Raw genomic sequence first — 17,096 nt, 5'->3', positions numbered from 1 at the left:
TTATCCCAAAGCATGCAATCTTAAGTAATTGCCAAGCTTCTCAGTGACTATCCTAGCTATAAATCTATGCCTAGGAACACTATGATCTTATAACAGATGCTTTGAGTTTATAGAAAATAAAGAACATTATTATATAATTGTGGTAAATACTTTAAGTAATTTATTTTCAAATTTTATTATTCTAGTTTGTGAGAATATGAAAGTACCTTTAATTTTTAAATGTATCCTTATGTGCAAAAAATTGTTTGTAAACACAGTTGTTGGCAAAACTTGCAATGAAGCTTCTATGACAGAGTGAAAATTAGTTAATTCTATGTCTCAGCAGGACTTGGTACCACCAATGTCTCCTTCTTATACTAGTCTTTATGAAATGTGTGATATTTTAATCACATTTTTCTTAAATTATCCTCTTGTCTAGCTTTCTATCACACTCAGCTCCTACTTCCTCTCAAGAGGATTTCCATCTACTTCCATGTATTTTTTGTCTTTGTCGGCTTCTATCTTTAGTTAAGGATGCTTACATGAGCATTGACAAAGTCTTAATTAAGAAAAGGCAGTTTATCACCAGCTTCTTATAATTCTGAAGCCAACCCCTTCAGCTCAAGTTGCCTACATTGGCTCTGTGTTTTACAAACAGGATATTTGTATTAATGCTAAAAATGCATGTTTGCCAAATAGAATTTCATATATAAATCTTTGCTGAATATTCTGTACATAGATATTCAGTCTATGTTAATGATTATCCTGATGAAATATTTTTTAAATATATAGATCACCTATTATAAACAACAACACAGACCTTTTCCTAAAAGCCTAGAGAGTTAGTTATGATATTATCTTATGTCTTCATCATATAACTCTCACCTTCACAAGAATATCTTGTCATGGTATCTGAATGTTGTTGTATGACTTTATTGCTTGTTTATACTGGGGAGATCTTCGTTCCAATCACATCAAAGTTGAGCTTAACAAGGACATTTTCAGAACTGAGATAATCACCTGCAAGCTCTAAAGGCTTCATGTCTTCTCGAAGTTCTAAATTCAGTTGCACCGCCCCAAAATATCAGCATAGTGATTTATTTGGAGAGAGGGCTCATTGAGATATGATTATGATTAAACAAATTCAGAGTTCAATATACTTTAAAGAGTAGACTGGAACATAGAAAACACACAAAGTGAAGACTGTGGGTCAGGGATGGAGTGGAGGAGGGAAAAGATACCTTGTAGAAGCCAAGGAAAATAGCCTCAGGAAAAAAAAAAAACAACGTAGGTAAAACATTGATCTAACGCTTCTAGTCTTGAGTTTTGAAATAATATATTTCTGTTAGCTTATTTCCACAAGTGATAGAACATCATAAAGACAGTCATACAAAATTTACATAGTCTTACAAAATAAATAATGTAAACAAAATGCATGGATAGACTGAGAAAGACTCATATTTTGTGTCCAACGGTAATGCTGATACTGGGGCTGTGCTGATCTGTGTGGCCTACACTGCCACCTGAAGCATTGTTGACATCCATGCCCAGCTGCTGCCGAAGACCATGTCTGGATTTGTGATCTTACGTGACTGGGGTCTGTGTTGAAGTATAAGGCCAGTGTTGCCAGTATAAATCACATGGAAACCAAGAGCTGGAATCACAACCTGTGGCCTTCTTGGAGCCTGGGAGCCGTGCTTCTGCCAGAATCATCCTGATCTTAGTGGTCAGTTTTTTCACCTGGATCCACAATGCTGTCGGGGTACATGATGTTGCCAAGATGTCTGGGTCTGTGGTCTAGCTGCAGCTGGAGTATATGTTGATGTCTGTGGCCTGTGTCAGCTCAGGAGACCATAGGATTCACATGTGATAAAATCAGAGGGCTATGCCCAATTGGCTCCACTGTTCTCTGGCCTTGGCAAAGCTGGTCTTGCCTCTCTCTAGACACTGTAGCAAGAGAGCTAGCTATGACCTACACAAGAACATAATGCCCCTCTTCCTGCACTCTGAAGAGATGGACCCAAACCTCACCACAGGTGAGGGAGAATTGACCCTGAAGACATGGTGTAGGAATGCTGGCTCTGCACCCTTGACTGAGTCCTATGACCCCGTGCCCTGAATTGAGCAGCTCAGCTACCATCCAGACCCATAGCTAGGATTTGGTTGACTCACTATAAGTAACATCTACCTCCTTTAGGATCTGCTATAACTCATGAAGGGAATGGTCCTGTTGAGTGATTCCTGCCGTGTTGCCGGGTTTCTGTATTTCCCGGTTCCCCCAATAGTTAAGTCCCAAAGGAATCACACAAAGGTCTACATTAGTTATAAACTGATTGGCTTATTAGCTCGGGCTTCTTGTTAACTCTTATAACTTATAAGCTCATTATTCTTGTTCATGCTAGTCACATGTCTAGGTACCCTATTCAGCAAGGCAGTCACATCTTACTTCTTCTGTGGCTGGGCAGTCACTTCTTCTGTGACTGGGTCATGACTGCAGACCAAGCTTTATTCCTCCCAGAATTCTCCTACTCCTGTCGCCTGCCTCTACTTCCTGCATGGTTGTCCTGCCTATACTTCCTGCCTGGCTACTGGCCAATCAGCGTTTTATTAAAATACAATTGGCAGGGTACAAAATACTGTCCCACAGCACTGCAGGATCTCCATTACTTGGGACAGTTACAGGATATGAAAGGTGTTTGGGTAAGGATCCAATGATAATCCTGTACCAGAAAACAAAGGCCTTGAACTAGACCAATAATGAATCACTGCAATGAATATATGCTGGTAAAGCTGATTGAACAAAAGAGCATACTACATGACACACTGTTCCTGTTGCCACTAGGACGAATGAAGAGTTAAAAGACAGGAGGGAAAGATAAAAAAGTAAAGAAGTTTGTTTGTTTTGTTTTCTTGCTTGCTTTGCTGGTTTTGATTTGATTCTTAAAATTTTCTTTTGGGGGGTTGTGGTGCAGGGTGAAGTGAGGATATCAGAGGATTGGGAGATGATTGAAATAATGAGTCATATTGTGAAATTCCTAAAGAATCAAAAAAGAAATTGTGTTAGAAATTAAAAAAAAATAGATTCGATTTGGGTAGAATTTGTAGCAATAGCTGATTAGATCTAATTACCAACTATCAACTAAGCAAAATAGCTCCAAGCCTCACTGATTCTATGTTTATGGTCATGATGATAGAGCAAAAAATAAGTGGTAAATAAAATAGTAAGAAAAGATGGCTCTAAAATCCTGCTGAGCTCAAGATAAATATATTGACTTTCAAGCAGAGCCACCCATTTACCAGAAAACTACCTACCTTGTTTTCAAAAATAAAATTGACTATTCTTCAATATTTGACCTAGGGAGAAGGCATATTAATATGACTTCTTAATCTGAATAGTCTTAAATTGGAATCGGAAACTTGACAAGTAGAAGAATTGACTATTTTGCATGGTGACCAAACCAAGAAAATGGACTCTGTTAGTAGGGTTAGAGACAGTAATCTAGAGTAGGGTGTGTGCTGTGAATTTGTTTTATTATGGTCAAACTGTGATAATATGGCATTTACTTACTTTGGGCTATTAAAAAATCACAGGCATGGAAATGATAGAGTGATGACCCAAATACATGAGAATGATATAAGTGAAAACCTTTGTTGTTGATTTATATTTGAATTTAAATTTGCAACAAATGAAAATTTGAAATATTTAAGACTATCTTTTAATAAGAGAAGCAATACTTAGTTAATTTTTTACCTTTTAAAAAAAACAAATTAGTTTTGTCTTACACTCACTGAAGTGGAAAATTAGCATGTGGTTATGAGAAGAACGAAAAAAACCACTGTGAACTAGAATGAAAAGAAATGTAATTAATTGGAACACTTTCCTTTCATTTTAAGAAAGATAATGCACTTCAAAAGAAAATAAGCACTGTAAAAAATAATCTAAAGAGTAAGGTCAGAAGGACTAATTTCCTTGATAGTAATGCTTCAAGTTACACAATTTGAAGCAAGGAAAGATCTCAAGCTGTGCAGGGCTGTGCAAAGAATATCCTTCTTTGTTTAAATTATCCTCAAAATTATTAATTGAGAGTGTTCTTAGAGCACTTATAATTAACTGTATGTTCACAGACAATATTGAATAGTTACTAGAAGGCTGAAAACATTAATTGATAAGCCATGCATGCACCTTTTATTCTTGTACTGTACACAGAGTAATGTATTGGTTATTGAAGACATCAACACAGCTATGCAACTATACCAGACATTATTCTGGATGTTTCTGTGTGTATGCATAAATTTATGTGGAACTAGGTAAACTTTGAATAAAGAACATTAAATATTATATGGTTGGTCCTCATCATTTAATTAGCTAAATGTCTAAGAAACAAAATGTTGCTTTCTGTCAAGCAAGTAAAAATAATCCAGTAATCTATCAGACTGTATCTGTACCCTTGACTTGGGTGATTGTCATGCAGAGTACCTTTGAGGCTAAATTAGAACTGATTTCTCAGCCTCCATGTGGTCAACTTCTTGCGCTGGAAGTTGATATACTCAAGAATCTACAAAACACACTCTCTCTCTCTCTCTCTCTCTCTCTCTCTCTCTCTCTCTCTCTCTCTTTCATCTACCCATCTTTTATCATCATCTATCATATATATCATTTTCCTATCTTTCTATCAACATCTATCATCTAGCAGTTATGTTATTGATCTACTGCCATCTGTTCTTTTATCTATCCCTTTATTCATCTATGTACATCTTTCTAGACACTCTAAAATCACTTTCCCACTACATAATGACCAACAAAATAAGAAAAAAATAATATTTGCATTATCTTTCTTGTCTTCCCCCAAGTCTTCGTTAGAAAATATTCTGAAGAAACTCTAACTTCCCTTTTATTACTAGAGTTATAGTGATTCTTGATAATCCCAATCTTTTCTGTGTATGGTTTTAGTTGACATCCCAGTGTAAATGGGGGAAATCTCACAGGCCTCTGGACTAAATTAAGAGTTAACAATTAGTTTGGTGGTGGTGACACACATATAACCTCAGCATTCAGGAGGCAGAGACAGGTGATTCTCTGTGAGTTCGAGGCCAGCCTGGTCTACAGAGTGAGTTCCAGGACAGGCTTCAGAACTACAGAGAAGCCCTGTCTCAAAAAGATGAGAGAGAGAGAGAGAGAGAGAGAGAGAGAGAGAGAGAGAGAATTGGTTTTCTGAACCCTGATTTTTCATCCAGAACTAAGTGGTCAGCCTTAGAAACAAGAAGATTGGCAGGACTCAGCAAGTTTTATATTATGCTTTATTTATATGCATATGTGGTGAATATAGTTAAAGAAGGAGAGTATTTATATATATGTACATTATATAAAGTTATAGATGTGGAAACTATGTTATAGAAATTAATTAAATGCATTAAAATATTTAAATAATATAAATAAAACCAGTAAGTAATGGGAGGAATAATGAATATCTTTAAACAAATATCTTGTTATTATAATTACTGTTATTAGAGTTGGAATTAAAACTAATAAAAATGATAACCCAAACTAAATCTCACATCCTCAGGTCTTGGAGACGCAGAAAGAGATGGTTCTATTTCTTACTCTATATTTGATATTTCATCTTAGAATTGATAAAATATGAGATACATTTTGAAAAAAAAATGTGGAAATAGAAAAGGGAATTTCAAAAGAATAATTACTTATTGGGCATGGGGGGGAAATATATGATTAGATCTCTATGTCTTTAACAGGATATTTTAATTGATTGCATTGCCTGTGACATTTTAGGAATATAAAGTAGGAAAGAAATGTCTAAGAGCTCAGGATGTAGCTCTGTAGTGGAATACTTGCCTGATAGATTCACCTTGTGGGATTTGCTACTATCATCATAAATGTGTCTAAGTAGAGGACTAAAATACCTAAAACCTAACTAACTTTTATAATAAAAATTTAAAATTTGTTTCATAATAATTATACTTCTGAACTTCTATCGTTTTTTAATTATTAGATGATGATCTACTAACAGATTTATTATACTTATATTGATATCAGTGTCAACACTAAAAGAAAAATAGCTATCTTTCCAAATTTTCTGTCTTATTTCTGCTATAAAATGCAGTTGTCCCTCAATAACACATTGCCTACTCTTTACAGAAGACTTTTCTTTTGTTTATGAGATTGTAATATAATGACATCGTTTCTCTTTTCCTTATAACCCCTCCAAAAACCTTCCTGTATACTTCTCCCTGCTCTTTTTTTAACTCATGGACTATCCTTTTTATTAATTGTTGTTACATTCATATATGTATATAAACAAAAATACACATGTGTAAATATATGTATGATGTGGGATTCCCATCTGTATGATGTGAAGATGTTTTATTATTATTGGTTAATAAAGAAGCTGTTTTGGCCAGTGACTTAGTGGAGAGAGAGAGAGAGAGAGAGAGAGAGAGAGAGAGAGAGAGAGAGAGAGAGAGAGAGAGGAGTCAAAGATATGTCATATAGCTGACGAAGGAGACAGATGCACATCAGACCCTTTCCAGTAAGCCTCAGCCTCATGCCCATACACAGATTAATAGAAATGAGTTAATTTAAGAAGAGTTAGCTGATAAGATGCCTGAGCTAATAGACCAGTGTTTTAGTTAGTATGGTCTCTGTGTGATCATTTGGGTCTGAGCAGTTGGGAAACAAATGGGCAGTCTCTGCCTACATATGTATGTATGTGTATGTGTATATACCTTCTTTTAACCTGTTTAATCTGTATAATGGTACTCACACGTTTGCTTTCAGTGAGGCCCATTGACTATTAGATGAGTAGTTGGTGTGCTCTTCCCTGGAGAAGATCATTTCTATAGCTTTCAGTTGCTTGTTGTTCTTTGTGTAAGATTGAAACCCACTGATAAGTGTAGGCTTGCTGTTGATTAAAGAAACTCTCTTTGTGACTTACTGAGACCATGCCAGAAATCTACCCCAATAAAAATGCATTTGTGGAGCACAGTACCAATGGATACATCTCCAAAACATTCCTGCACCTAAGCCTGAAGGAACGTTGCTGAAAAGGGGGCAGAATGGCTGTAAGAGCCAGGAAATTCTGTTAGATTTTGGCTCCAACTAATGTGAGAAGCTACACCCATAAAGTCACATTGACATGATTGCCTAAACATCAGCTGAAAACAACAGCAACAATTTGCCTCCTCAAGTGAACAAGGGAAATCCAGTGAGGATTCTTCTTAACAAGGAAGAGAATCAAATACTTTTTTCTAAGTAACCATAGGCAGAAGGGTCTCAAACTTTTCAGGTGAGAGATATTTGATATTCCCAATGGAGGGATCACTCCCATAGTTGGTCACATAAATCTCTGTTGTAAAATTTTGCCTTTTAAGACATAGTGTATTCAGTTGTTTCCTAGGCAGTAAAACAAATGCCAGTGACTATAATTCTTTCTCATCACCTATTTTTTTTTCTGATTATAACTCTCAAAATATCTGTCGTTATTGCCAAATATTTTGGGAGTTACACTGCTCCTCTACCCTATTACCAGAGAACCACTGGTGGTGACTGATCATGAATTATCAGATGATAAAGGAGTCCTCTGAAAGAACCCGAGAGGGTGAAATGTGGATATGGTGTATTTGCAAGAATAACAATAAAACAAGCTACTGAGTGGGTAACTTGTGGGATAATCATCAGAATTCAAAATGAACTTCCAGTTGGGCTGATTTTAAGGCGTATTAATTTAGTTACCATGCTATAAGCATGTCTCAGAATAATTCACTAGCTATAGCTGTGGTCTTACTTTTAATATCAATTAGTTCTTTTAATAACAGATATAATTTCATAAAATATAAGAATCATTTTAATTTGACATGTTTAAATTATAAAAGTGTGAATACATGAGAATAAGAATAAAAATATCAGAATTTTAGTAAAATTTTCAAATATTGTTTCAATTTCCAGTTTTTTTAAGTTTTAAAAATTTTATAAAGTTTTTTTTTACTTAAAAAAACCTCAGAAATAAGAGAAAATCACAAGCCAAATTAACAAGACATAAAATCTGTACAAGTCGATGAACAGTTAAAATAGGTATTTGGAACATATTACATTTTGCACTGAGTATTGAATGTATCTTCTGTAACTTTCACCACTAAAATCAAAATATCATTGACATGACAGAAATAGACTTCCTACAAAATTAGCTTTTTATCCTCTATTATAACCCATGAACATTTCCTGCATGCAGTTTTCTTTCATCTTCTTTTATTTAGCTAATCATTTTTTTGCTTTAATTCACAGTGGTGTATTGTTCCTACATGTACATTGGCATATATTATACAGTTATACCAATATGTTATATAGGCATAAAGTATGCACATTTATTATATACAGTACATATATAAATCCACTTTATATATTAAATGTAGAGAGATATGTAGATAGGCGTAGGTTCCACATGTGAGGAAGAAATTATATTTTCTTCTGAGATATGTATAATCTTGCTTAATATTAAACATACATACTTTTTTTGAAACAATTCTAACTTCAATTTTAAAATCATTCCTTCCAGTCTTTGCCCAGAATTGCTCTTGATGATTAGCATGTTCCACCTTCCTAACTGAATATCCACAATGTTTTAATATGTAGGTGGAAAACTTCTGCTACCATTGGCTGCAGATAGCATCTTTCTATGTCAAGTTTATTTGTATTTGTTTTGTTGTGAATGAATTATTTTGGATTGTAGAATATTTAAACTGTGATTAAACAGGGAGCTTCTTAATGGAAGCATTTAAAGTCACTTAGTATGACCCATATAGTCAGAATTTTAAGGGTCTGGATGAACTGGAACATGGCATTAATAAGTATATTTTAAATAGCTATTAAAATAGTAATGAACATGCATTTAAATATGCATAACTTGGTGGGATTCATATTGCCCAATGAAAAATAGCCGTAGCAAGCTGAAAGTGATATAACCAGACACTCTCTCACAACAACTTATGAGGATAACATGTCTATATTTGTGAAATAACTAGTTGAATTAACGTTACCCTTTTTTTACCTATATATATCCTCTGGCATTAACTAACTTTAATAATACTGATTCAAGATTCAAGCTAGAAAAGCAAAACTTCAGAAAAAGAGAAATGTATTTACTGTACAATTACTGTAAGAAATAATAACCTCTTGTAGGGTGTCAGTTCTAACCTATAATCTATTTATTTAATTTGCATGAATATGTCAATAGACAAAACAAATTCTTTGAAGACATATAGCTCCAAACAAGATAATCACTTAAATTTTCCTTTATTATAACTCATTTATGTTTAAGTGTGTGGGCAGATAATAGAAACACTCAGAACTACATTGAAATCTCTGCGAGAGATAATGGGCTTTTCAATTTGAAGGAAGGGTGAATGGGTTGCTTTAAGAGATTTATATTACTTGGAATAAATAGCCTTTTACATAAAAGTCATTTATTTGTTTTCCTCAGTAAAGGAGTCCCGTGAGAGGAGTGCATCAAGGCAGTTAATGACTTCTCACGTCTCTGCTTTTTGTGCCGTGGTCAATTCATTTCACTCTGTTGTTCTCCCCTCCTCTGTGTGTGAATACCTATTCCTCCTTGACCTTTCGATAGCAGTCGACTGTGTTGGCCACAGAGGAGACATAAAAAGCAGTATACACAGATGACTGCAGCTTGGCTGTGAGAGCCCTCTTTGTTAACACTTAACAAACTCTTCTCCAGATTTCTTCAATTAGAGAGGAAGTTCAGTGTGATTTCTGGACTTCACGGTGACAAATGTTTTCTCTTTTTCTCTAATCTAAATCAAAATTTGTCTGCACCATACCACAGAAAGTATTTACTGTTCATAAACCTAAACTACTTTCCGGTATGAGCCATGAGGGGGTCATCCACTGAGACAGTTTCCTTGAGCTAACGGTAGCTCACTAACTCTAACTTGACTGGGAATGAACAAACATGGGAACAACTAAGCCCTCTGAAGGGGGGTGACATTTGGGGCAGACTGAGGCACCCTGACAGTGACACTGAGATGTGTCTCTACTGCAGATACCGGCTTCATGGGATCCTATTCTCCTGAAGGGGGGTGACATTTGGGGCAGACTGAGGCACCCTGACAGTGACACTGAGATGTGTCTCTACTGCAGATACCGGCTTCATGGGATCCTATTCTCTTTGGATGTGAACCCTGCTCAGCCTAGATGTAGTAGGGAGGGCCTTGGACTTTCCACAGGGCAGGGTGCATGGCACTCCCTTAGGGTTGGAGGAGTTGGGGGAGGGTTTGTGAAGGGAGAGGGAGGGAACTGGGAGGAGGGGAGGTAGTGGAAACTTAGATTGGTATTTTTTAAAGTAATGAAAAAAACAAAATTGGTCTGCAACATAAAGCAGAAAGAATTTACTATTCATAAACCTAAACTATTTTCCTGTATGAGCCAAATACTCTTACATGTAAACAAATATTGATGCATTTATTATTTAAGATGCAATGAATTTTCAAATTGTAAATCAACAAGTCAATTACAATTATGATGTACTGGGAAATGATAACATAAATATTTGCATACAAGCTAGGATGATGTTTTTATATAAATTTTTTATCATAGTTTGAAATTTTTGTGACAATTTTTACAAGAATCAGAAATGTTACAAAACAGAATATGCATATATAAAATGCAAAATGTGATAAAAAATATAGACCTAGTGAGTTACAAATCACACAATAGAGGCCACCCAATTTTAATATACAATAATTATCTGCCTATGTATCTATGTATCTATCTACATATGTATCTATGTATCTATGTATCCATCCATCCATCTATCTATCTATCTATCTATCTATCTATCTATCTATCTATCTATCTATCTATCTATCTAACTAGATATCTAAAGATAATTACCATGATCAATTTTTGAACATATTTATCTTAACTCCATATGCACTTGTTATCTCCCCTACATTTCCTAAGCAATGTAAATGCCACCCACAGATCTCTAATTACAGACTTAGTATTCCTTATTTACAACACTCACGACCTTTCTGCTTTTAAACATTTTTAGAATTTGGAATATTTATATATAGATAGTGAAGCATTTTGGTAATTGGAGCTAATATTCAATTAAAATATTTATTGATATTCATAAATGCATTTTGCATGAAAACTGCATTTAATGTCTCACATTATTTTTATTTTGCCTGCTTTTAGAATATGTTCTGTCATATAAGTTGATTGTTGAGTTCTCTCCAGGAGAATTTTGGTTTTTTAATTTTTAGGTTAGGGTTATTCAACATGTGTATATTTCCTTATTCTACAAGTTTTATGTTTATAAGTTCAAAGAAAATTTAGTTTTTATGATATGTCTGTTTCCTGATGTACCAACTAATTTTTTTGGTACATGCAGAATTGGGTCACTGATCATTGACTTAGACTACAAAGACATACATGAGTGCTGATTTATGCTTTCTTCCTGCAGTCTTGGAATCCATCTGTAATTCTCTTTCACCATCTCTCTTTTAATGGCGCTTATTCATTTCTCTTTTAGAATGAAGTTGGGAGAAACAAAAACATTGGAAGAATATTAAGTAATTCTCAATAGTCAGTCATAGATTATATTAGAAGCTTAACCCACTGAATGTTTGCTTGTTGTTGCTTTGTTTGAAAATATGCAGATGTTCAGAGAATTACACTCCACCTAAAATTTCATGACATTTAAACTAATTGTAATTTTTTTCTTGGTTTTTCGAGACAGGGTTTCTCTGTAGCTTTTGAACCTGTCCTGGAACTAGGTCTTGTAGACCAGGCTGGTCTCAAACTCACAAAGATAGGCCTGTCTCTGCCACCCGAGTGCTGGAATTAAAGGCATGCACCACCACCACCTGGCCTTAATTGTAAGTTTTTTATAATAATGTTCACTCAAAATTATTGTTTCTCACTTATTCAAAATGGTATCTTATATGAATTTAGGCATTATGTTTATTACATATATACATGGCTCATGTTAGGTAATTTTAAGGGTTGCCAGGTAACAGAGAAAAATATTTATATCTATTCGTGTTTAGTCAGCAATTATAAATAGTTCTTTTATATCAGTTAAGGCATATAATAAAGGGGCAAATATAAAATTATCCAGTCCAAAATATATTTTGTATAAAAAACAGTAAAAACAATTGTTATTGCTTAATTTGCATTGTGAGGTCTATTATTTCCTTAAGGGTTTTTAATTAATTTATTAAATTATAGAGAAAATAATATTAAAATTATATATTAATTTAATTGCCTAACATTCCTACAGTTAATTCAGCCACACTATTACTACTGTATGCATTAAAACAGGTACTCAATACTTTTACATCAATAATAAAACATCTACTGGGATCATTACCTTACGGAGTGCTCATTTAAATGCAAATCAATTCTTTTGAGATAAAGAACACTGAACAATTAAATACTACTCTCTGACAAAGACTTTATTCCAACGTAATTCATTCCCTAGACATAGGGTTATTAGATGGCTCCTGCACTCTGTGCGAATATCTATGCCTAAATGATTTAACTTTAAGTTTCATATCCAGTATGCCTTTTTCACTTTGACTTTAAAAAGAAATAAAAGCTAATTTGTGATTTTCCTGGTAGAAATAATTTTTCTCCCAATACTAAACAATACCCTATAGCCTAAAAGAAGACATTTATTGTTACATTTTATTTTTGTTTGCAACACCAAATTTTTATACTTGAATGTGATATAAACCAGTGAACTTCAGAGGACTTTTCTGCTAAAGTGATCAAAAATAGCAATAATAACCCTAATAAATATTCATTTACTACGTTGGTGACTAGAGACATCCAATGGAATTTGGGAAAATAAACCTTATCATATTCTGTTTTGAACATTGTTAGAATTATCTTTTGCACTCCCTTGGAGCCTTGAATTTTCTCTCAACAATGCATATTATTACATTAAAAACTTTTGTGACTTTCTCTGGTGTGTCAAGCTATGACTTGAGTCCCAAATGTTTCCTGTCGTCTCCTTCTTCAGCCATATCCGAAATGCTCTCCTAAAACTACTTCATTGCTCCATATGGTCTCCGATTGCCTTGCTAATGGGCATGATTTATCTACAGGTTTCTGACTGCGTCGCAACTCTATGTCTACATCTTCATAGAGTCAATTAGTTGCATAACGAGCCTCTCCTAAGAAGTGGCATGATGGATGCCATAAGCATTTCACCTGTTATTTGCAACTAACTTAAACTAAAAATTATCCACAGCCTACATGTTAATCCTGTATACACATATTCTAACCCAGCTTAGACTTTACTTTTTTATTGTTTGTACTTATTATTCTGTCATATATTCCATCTTGACCATAGTTTCCCCTCCCTTCTCTCCTACCCGTCCTTCCCAAACATCTCCCCTCTCCCCCATGTCCATTTTTCCTTCTTTTTCTTCAGAAAAGGGGAGGCCTCCCAAGGATTTCAACCAAATATCACATAACAATGTACAATAAGACTGGGCACATCCCCTCATAACAAGGCTCAAGAGGGCAGTCCAGTGTGAGAAACAGTATCCCAATAGCAAGAAAAAAATGAAAATCAACCTAACGTCCACTGTTAGGTGTCTCCCAAGAATACCCAGGTATACAAACACAACAGAAGGCCTAGACCAGTCCCATGAAGGCTCCCTGATTGTTGGCTTCAGTCTCTTTGGGTCCCTATGATCGCAGGTTACTTGATTCTATGGGCCGTGTTATGATGATCTTGACCCCTCTGGGTCCTATATTCCTTTCTCCCCAACTTGTGCAGGATTTCCAAGCTCTGACTGAGTTTGGTTGTGATTTCTGCATATGTTCCCATCAGCTGCTGGTTGAAGCCTCTCTGATGATGATTATTCTAGGCTTCAGTCAATAAGTAGAACAGAACATAATGAGGGACCATTTAATTGACTTCCTCCCCCCAGTCATGTGGACTTCATGGTTTTAAAAGTAGGACTTTAAAGATTTACCAGTTACAGAATAATATTTGGCTCAATGAAAATTGCACAAAGAAAACAGAATCTTGAATTTGTTCCTTTTTCTGACTCGCTGTAAATTGTGTCTAAATACATTAATTACAATACGTCAATTTTATTGTGTAGCATATCTGAAATGAAAGATTAATGATGATATAAATATTGGGAACTACTGGCTTAGCACACAGCTTTTTTTACTTCAGTACCTGGAGGCAAGAAAAAAATACAAAGGTTTGGTCAGCAGACAAAATTACCTATTGATTGACCACCAATAGACATCCTTTTATTATAATAAGTGTTTTAATTACCTTCTGGAAGTTAGTATATCTGAAAATTATTTAAAAATAATAATGGCTAAGTGGAAGCTACATTCTGAATATGATTCCTTTCTATTTATATGTGTAATCAAAGAAAAAGAAGCTACCAACTTGAGAGGGAAGGACATGGGAGGAGTTGTTGGTAGGGGTATCTGGGAGATGCTGAAAGAAAAGGGAAGAGGGACAGCAATATAATTCTTTTAAACTGAAGCATTAAAATAGATAAAATTTAAAAATGAATATGATTCCTTATTGTTGAGATAGGGAATTGCTAGTTGTTTTGTTCTCTTATCCCCATATTTCATGCCAAGGCACACAGCACAGGAAGGATGGAAAAGCCTTCCTGTGGTCAAGTGTTAATGTCAGCAGGGTAAGAAAAAACTGGAACTGCAAATAGAATTATTTGTGAATTTTTTGAATGTCAAGTGAAAGTGTGAACTTTCGGGATCATTTAAACATGTTAAATTCTTAAAAACTAATAGTTTGGTGCAATTTTACATATTTCATTATTAAGTGTATAATATTTAAATATGGTTGCCCATATCTGCATACTAAAAAATGAACTTCCATGTAAGATACATGATTTCTAGATGTATACACAACATTTTATGTGTGTAAAGAGCAAATCCATTTTTAAGAGTGTGACAATATGTGATATTAAATGTTAGAAACTAGATTGGTACAAAGCTTCAACAACAAATATTTACTGAGCTTCCTCACTTTTTTATAATGATTGCAAAGTCTGGACCTCACTACTTCGGAGAATTTTGGAATAATTCTGGTCATAAGTCAAAAAGAAGTTTTTTTGTGTACCATGCCTCATATAACACCAAGTATTTTCAGTCAGCATAGAGTTTATTCTTTCTGTAATGGACATCAATTCTCCACTTTTGTGTGACATGGAGGGAATTCAAACTATTGCCCAATTATCAACAATCTTTCATGTCATTGGGTTCTCACTGACCATTGCAAAGTGTTTGTGTGTGTGTGTGTGTGTGTGTGTGTGTGTGTGTGTGTGAATGTATGTGTGTGAGTGTGATGGGAGAATGATCTATTACCATGGAAAGTGTATAAAATGGGACATAGAATTATGTCTTCCTATCATGAGACAATATGTTTGTATGGCTCTTTAGTATATGAAAGGTCATATCTTAATGTCCTCATCATTCTGAAATCTGTTATGATGACCCTAGTGTTGCTTTGTGCTTGGTATTTATATTGCATCTGATCCTTTCTCTTAGTTTTTTTCCACAACATTTTGTCTAATGCAGTTAAAAATGTCCAGTACATACATTTGAGTCACAGTATAGAAAAACAAACTTAAAAGCCTACCACATAAAAATTAAATCCCACAATTTGCAGATTATTTAAGTATCATACAAGTCAAGGTGAGAGATTCAATGAGAGGAACTTTTTTCTCTGTGTCCCCTCATTAAATCACGAGACACCTCATTTTAAGAGCCTAAGCTTTGGCAACAGTTATGGTGAGTTATGTGATTTATATATATTATCTAATTTTCCACTTATGCCTTAATCAGATTAGAAAGCTAAATCAGTTCCAGGAGAGACTATAACATGTTCAAGGTCACGTATCTAGTAAGTAGTAAAGTCGAAATTAAAGCATAGTTCTGCCAGATTTGAAGTCCCTGCTTTTCTCGTAATGAAAATCTACTTCCTTTTGGAAAATATTGTTTAATGACAAGATTCCTGTAAAGGCAGTATCCAATTCTATTAGGAAGAAAATTATCTAAACTGAAAAGAAAAAAAGTGGTTAATGTTGTCAGATTAAAAAAACAAAATTCAACTGTCAATTATACGGATAACATTAACAAGTAAATCTTTATCATAATATTTCTATCTAAAATTTAATTATTTTAACTGTTCTTAAATTGCATCAAACAATTGTATTAAACAAAATCATCAGCCATTTTGTCAACCTCTTCCTATATCTAATAAGCAACCTAAAAATTATAGCTAGGTGTTTAGGACTTCATGAAGGTTTATGAAACCACTTTAAATCTTTTCTCAAAATCCTAATCCATTTAGAAAAATAACTTTAATATAATTGTGTCATTAAATCAAAAAACTGGAAATTGCATTAACAGCAGGATGCTATATTTTACTGAGGGCAAACAGCAGGGTGGCTGCTAATGAGAACATCATCAACCTAGCAAAAGGTCAGTCTGAAGAGCTCTTACCCAACACCATCCTAAGTAGTTTTATATTTCCCCCCATGACACAAAACTCCACTGCCTCTCTAGACTCATGTGCAGCTATGCACTTCAGTCTCTAATATCAGAACAAATACATCACTACAAGATAGATGCTGCATTTAGTGTCCATTGCTAAGAATTTATTTTTCTATTAAGGGTATTAGTATCATTTCAAAGATGCAATCTTGTTCAGATAAAATTACATTTTAGTGTCTTCTACATTCAGAGTCTTGCAAGTTATAATTCTATTTTAATTAATAAATGAGAAGCTGGGTTTGTGTTTAGATAGTCTTAAAACAGAGAGACCAGATTTTTATTCCTATTCTATTTTGAGTGAGTTATACTTCAAAAAAGATAAAATAGTTATCAAAATAACAATAGTAATTTTGTGTGGCTATTCTCAGTTGTACACTACCCTGAGTGTTTAAAATTATTCATGAGGTTGAAATAATTATAATAATTAATTTTAATTTGCTTTTTTACATATTTGAAAATTGGGAGCTCCTAGAGTTCACTGAACATTTGATTACAATTGCTTACTAATAACACTCAGTAGTTACAT

The sequence above is a fragment of the Microtus ochrogaster genome, chromosome 2 (genome assembly GCF_000317375.1).
Source record: "Microtus ochrogaster isolate Prairie Vole_2 chromosome 2, MicOch1.0, whole genome shotgun sequence".
Classification (NCBI taxonomy): Eukaryota; Metazoa; Chordata; class Mammalia; order Rodentia; family Cricetidae; genus Microtus; species Microtus ochrogaster.
Note: the sequence above shows the minus strand (reverse complement) of the source record.